This window comes from Amblyomma maculatum, chromosome 4, assembly GCF_055883805.1.
Source record: "Amblyomma maculatum isolate TAMU_Amacu chromosome 4, ASM5588380v1, whole genome shotgun sequence".
In the NCBI taxonomy this organism is placed as follows: Eukaryota; Metazoa; Arthropoda; class Arachnida; order Ixodida; family Ixodidae; genus Amblyomma; species Amblyomma maculatum.
In genome coordinates, this window is record NC_139347.1 from 113527092 (window position 1) to 113533091 (window position 6000).

Sequence of the window (6000 nt, forward strand, 5' to 3'; positions counted from 1 at the left end):
CCAAGATTACCCCGGAAGGAAACTGCAGCCATGAAATTAGGAGACGCCTGCTTCTGGGAAAGAGAGCCATGGCTAGCCTTGACCTCCTAGTAAAGAGCAGAGACATTAGTCTAGCTGTCAACCAAGACCCGTATAACTCGTGCTATGGTCTTTCCAGTTGTGATGTATGGATGCGAGAGTTGGACTGTGAAGAAGGCTGACCTCCGAAGAATCGACGCGTTTGAATTATGGGGCTGGCGGAGACTCTTGAGAGTTCCTTGGACTGCCAGAAGATCAAATCAGTCGATATTGTCGACCATAAACCCCGACTGCTCATTGGAGGGTCACATTCTAAAGTTAAAGCTCAGCTACTTTGGTCATATGATAGAAGAGAGGAGTCGCTGGAGAAAGATTTGATGTTGGGAAAGGTTGAGGGTCACCGGAGAAGGGGTAGGCAGCGAACGCGATGATTAGATGGCATCCTCGAGGCGCTGCAGATGAAGTTATGTGATGTTAGGAAGATAGTGAGAGACCGGAAGAGAGAGAGAGAGAAACAACTTTATTTGCTCGAGCTAAATACGACGTCTGCTTAGACGCCGTCGATGGGAGTGGTTTCCTCTTCACAGGACAAATATGCATCCCTGGCCGCCTGGCCCCTGGAGATAGCGTGGCATGATATGGTCCATAGGGTCACGAAGAGTCGGACACGACTGAACTGAACTGATATCATGTCATGCTTGTCGTAAATTATGTGACTATACGCACCGGTCTAGCCTTAAATTGGTTATAGAAGAAGGTATATAGCGCGTAAATGCAAGCAACCATGACGCGCAACAAGTAGGCGGTCGCATCGCATCGCGGCCACAGGAGAGAGAATTCATTAATCCGGTTCTCCGACGAATTCGATAATGACTCCAATCCCAATACGTTACAGAGGGGACTTTCGTTGGGGCCAATCCTGGCCTTGGCGGCCTCTTTTCAATGGAGGCGAAAAGCAAAGCGCCCGTGTGCTGTGCGATGTCAGTGCACGTTAAAGAACCCCAGGTGGTCGAAATTTCCGGAGTCCTCCACTACGGCATCTCATAGCCTGAGTCGCTTTGGGACGTTAAACCCCACAAACGAAACCAAACTTTTCAGGCCACGACATATTGTCACGGTGTGAAGTCTCTGATCAGAAGTCACCGCGGGACACAGGAGTTACAGAAGTCACAGTGCGGCAGGAAAACTAGCAGGAACGCTTCAACAGAACAACTTCAGTTTCTTCGCCTCGAGGAGATGAACGTCGGTTTCTTCGCCTCGAGGAGGCACACGCTCGCGACCAGCGCAGAGGGAAGATAAAGAATGCAGCGTGTCATTGCCCCCCCCCCCGGGTACAAGAAGCATCGCCCCGATGCTGGAAGTGTGGGTAGTGAAAAACAAACAAACAAAACAACCATTGCACGAAGGGCAGTTGCTCGCGCATACGTAATACGGTTTCAGGCGGACCACGTGGACCACGTCCGGGAGCGTGGAGCGTCGGGAGTTTTTAAATCCATCAGGAACAACCTCACAGTTTAGGTCCCCAACTTGGCTTACCACTTTGTACGGGCCAGAGTAACGACACAGCAGTTTCTCGCTGAGGCCTCGTCGACGTACAGGAAACCAAACCCAGACAGGGTCTCCAGCTGCGTGCCGGGCGTCACGGTGTCGGAGGTTGTATCGTCGGGCATCGCGGCGTTGCTGATTCTGAATTCGCAGCCTGGCCAGCTGACGGGCCTCTTCAGCGAGGTGCAGAAAGGTGTGAACATCTGGTTGTTGGTTGCCGTCTTCTAGATGTGGTAACATGGCATCAAGCATTGTGGTCACTTCACGGCCATGGACCAGACGGAAAGGTGTCATGTTCGTTGTTTCCTGGACCGCTGTATTGTATGCAAAGGTAACGTACGGGAGCACTTCATACCACGTTTTGTGCTCTACGTCGACATACATTGAGAGCATGTCAGCGAGTGTTTTGTTCAAGCGTTCGGTCAAGCCGTTCATTTGAGGATGGTAAGGTGTTGCCTTCCTGTGTTCAGTATGACTGTGAACTAAAATCTGCTGCAGCAATTCGGCTGTAAATGCGGCTCCTCTGTCAGTAATCAAAATCTCCGGTGCGCCATGGCGCAGGACAACGCAATTGATGAAAAACTTTGCAACCTTTAAGACAGTACCGTTGGGTAGAGCGGAGGTTTCCGCGTATCGTGTAAGGTAATCCGTAGCAATAATGACCCACCGGCTACCGGAGTGTGAAAGGGGAAATGGTCCCAGCATGTCCATGCCAATCTGCTGGAAAGGCCTCGATGGTGGGTCTATTGGCTTCAAGAGTCCGGTGGGCTTAGTCGGCGGCCCCTTACGACGCTGACAGTTGCGACACGTTTTCACATAGTGTGAAACGTCTGAGTTAAGTCGAGGCCAGTAGTACTTTTCCTTGAGCCTTGCAAGCGTGTGGGTGACTCCTAAATGTCCAGAGGTTGGCTCATCGTGGCAAGCTTGTAAGATTTCATCACGTAGACACATAGGTACAACAATCAGGTACGGTGTTTGGCTGGCGGAAAAGTTTTTCTTCATGAGGACACCATTGCGCACACGTAACGATGACAGAGCACGCTTGAAAGCTCTCGGAGCGGTTGTACATGCACCGTTTAGATAGTCCATGATGTGCCTAAGTTCGGGACCTGCAGATTGTCTTTCAACGAGGCACTCTGTGCTGATGGCAATTAACAGTATGGCCTCATCAGGAATTTCATCTGCGGGGGGATCTACAGGGGCACGTGAGAGGCAGTCGGCGTCCGAATGCTGACGGCCAGATTTGTACGTGACAGTTATGTCGAATTCCTGTAATCGTAGACTCCATCTTACAAGACGGGTTGAAGGGTCCTTTAGGGTTGCAAGCCAACATAGGGCATGGTGGTCAGTCACTAACTTGAATGGTCTCCCGTAAAGCTATGGTCGGAATTTCGACGTCGGCCACACAATGGCTAGACATTCTTTCTCGTTTGCAGAATAGTTCGATTCGGCTTTAGATAGACAGCGGCTGGCGTAAGCGATTACACGTTCTTGGCCGCCCTGGATTTGAACTAGAACGGCGCCCAGGCCTATGTTGCTTGCATCGGTGTGAAGCTCCGTGTCGGCGTTTTCGTCGAAGTGAGCCAATATGGGAGGTGTTTGTAGGCGGCGTTGAAGCTCTTTAAATGCTTGTTCATGTGGTGCGTCCCAAGTGAAAGGCGTGTCTGTCTTTGTCAGACGTGTTAGGGGCTCGGCGAGTCGAGCGAAATCTTTGACGTAGCGCCGGTAGTAGGCACATAAGCAGAGGGAAGATAAACAATGCAGCGTGTCAATATGAGTGCATTTGCGTTACACCTTCATAGAAACGCGAAATGCAAAGGCGTCCAAGGGATGTGGGATATATAGTCACACATATTGTATGTACGTACATTGTTATTCTTGGAGTGCGTGACTGGTTCAGGAAGTCCTTTAGTGGGAGGTGGATGAAACATTGTTGCACAGTAGTAGCAGAGGTTTCACTCTAAAACAAAATTCATGTGAAATTTTTATAGCTGAAAACTGCTGCACGAACCACTGCTTTCCATTACCTTTATTCCGATGCGTGACAGCTTTAGTTGGTCACGTGCCAATGAAAATGAACTTCATTTTTTCCCAGCCTGATCTTATCGTCGATCACTCACTATAAGCATTTCAGGTCTGCACAACTAAGTGGATCCCGTCACATCTGACGAGAGGCTTTCTACTATATGATTGTTCAGCTATTATAACTGGAACAGGGAAGCAAGCTCAGTATTAAAAAAGTGTAGTAAAAAAAACTCACCCTATATTTTCTGAACCTTTTTGAACCGGCACGGCAGGGTCGAACCAGTTTGAACAATAACGAAATGTGTCTGCGGAGCCGAAATTTAAACACCCGAAAGGCATGAACCCGAACCCAAAAGAATTCCGGTTAGCCACTCTAATCAATATTTTAATAGTGGGATTGGCAGGGGCTCCTGTAGGGGCTGGTCTAACACACTGAGGAAAAAGCACCTGAGGACACTTGCCCCTTTATTTGTTTTTATTAAGGCACGAGAGTTTTATCTCCACGTGATAAAAAGAATCCGCTGGTGTAGACAGTTTCAAATCGCATAGCTTCAAAAATCGTTAAATCGTCGTGAAGCCTCTGGCAGGTAGCAGTTTTTAAGTTAAGTGACCTTGCGCTAAATAGTCTCCGGAATGCATGACGTCATGAGACTAAATGGCTTGGTCGGGTTGGAGGAGCTGACGTTTTCAGTATTAAGTAGATGAAAATCGAACACACCCGGACCGTCGCACACCCAATTTCAGGTCAGCAGCCTCTACCGGTATCGGTCATATCTCTAGAAAGGGGCAGTAGGCTGGTAACTTAGCCAAGAAATCTTTGGTGCGAAGTGCACTGGCGCACCAGCCTATTTAAAACACTTCTCGAAACAAAAGTCTACGACTGCTCAACGCCCCATGTTGTCTGTCGCCTAAAGGAAACGTCGAACAGCGCAACAAGTGATGCAAAACGAGCATCGCAATCTGACATTTTTTACATAGGCAATATCAAGCCCAAGTAGCATTCTCTGCAAATGTAACACTCACTCATATATGAAACCAGATTCTCACTGGTCACATGCGAGGTTTTTTCTTCAAGAGAGGAAAACTTAAATTTACATGGTTCCTTTGCTCTGCCACTGGCTTCAGCACTGGCTGCCACTCCTACTGTCCCTAAAATATCTACGAGGCAACAATAAATGCGGGATGAATTCTTCCCTTTCAACTTTGCCTGCACCAATGCCGGAATCTCTCTACGGTGACTACAGTGGCTTCATGTGGAGCAGAAGTCTAGCTCAGTATTTTAGCAGAATACCCTGATGAGTAGCTTATAGGAATTAATGTGTTGCTATAATTAGCCTGAAAATCAAAGATCGGCATCCTCAGCGCAGACTTCCTGATAGGATAACATTTGATCCTACTGCCTCGAATGAGCCCAAGACCACCACCTGTAACGGGCTCGTTGATTCACCAAATGCCCTGGTCAATACGGCTAGCAGATTATCTTGTTCAGACTGTGGAACGCGAGAAGTGGCGATGTCCTGGGATGAAGAATATAGAAACAGCAAAGAAAAAAATCTCGCTAACGCTCACGGACGGAGTCTCCGCAAGCCCAATCCCTCATACCCTTAGCGTCTTATGAATACAGACGTTAGTTCTAATGCCAGTAAGGCCTCCGTTTGGGTATTCGGTGCAGCCGAGTTGGTCACGTTCGACGCCAATGCCACACGCCTCGGTGCATCCAGTGCCAGAGCTTTGGACATACAGTGGAGGGCCAGGCACTGAACTATGCTGGCAGGTTGCGTCAGTTCCAAGGGTCGTTTGATGATGGCATCCCGTCCGAACAACTATGGATGTGACGGATGCTGTTCAAACGATACTGGTGCTCGAGATGAGCCATAGACTCCCACTAGGCCAAGGAAAGAAACCCTAGCTCTTCTCCGAACAGCAGTGTAAAGCCTGCAACGGTTATGCTCAGCGTCTGAGCAGCCAAAGCCACCGGACTAGAAGTGTAAAATTTCAAGAAATATTGAATGCCTTTAACAAAAACGTTTTTAGTGTGTGTTTTTCATGAAAAATTGGAAACTTTGCAAAACTTGACAAAAACAGATTTATTTGCAACAGCACAATGATCAATAATAATGTTCCGAAGTTCAGTCGAATATGCAGTTACGAACTTCTTGTTTTATTGCACCGAGAAGATAAATAGTTACTTGCACTTCAGGCGAATATGGAAATATAAATATTATATTTGTGGAATGAACTTCTTGTTCTATAGCCCCGAGAAAGGGAGCATGAAAACTGACCTATAATTCACTCCGTATTGGACTGAACAGTCACTGTCGCTGGATGCGGCACTACGCACAGCAGCATAAATTGAAGTTGTGTGCACAGCTAGGTTCGACTGCACGTACAAAATCTTTCGAACGCGTTCCC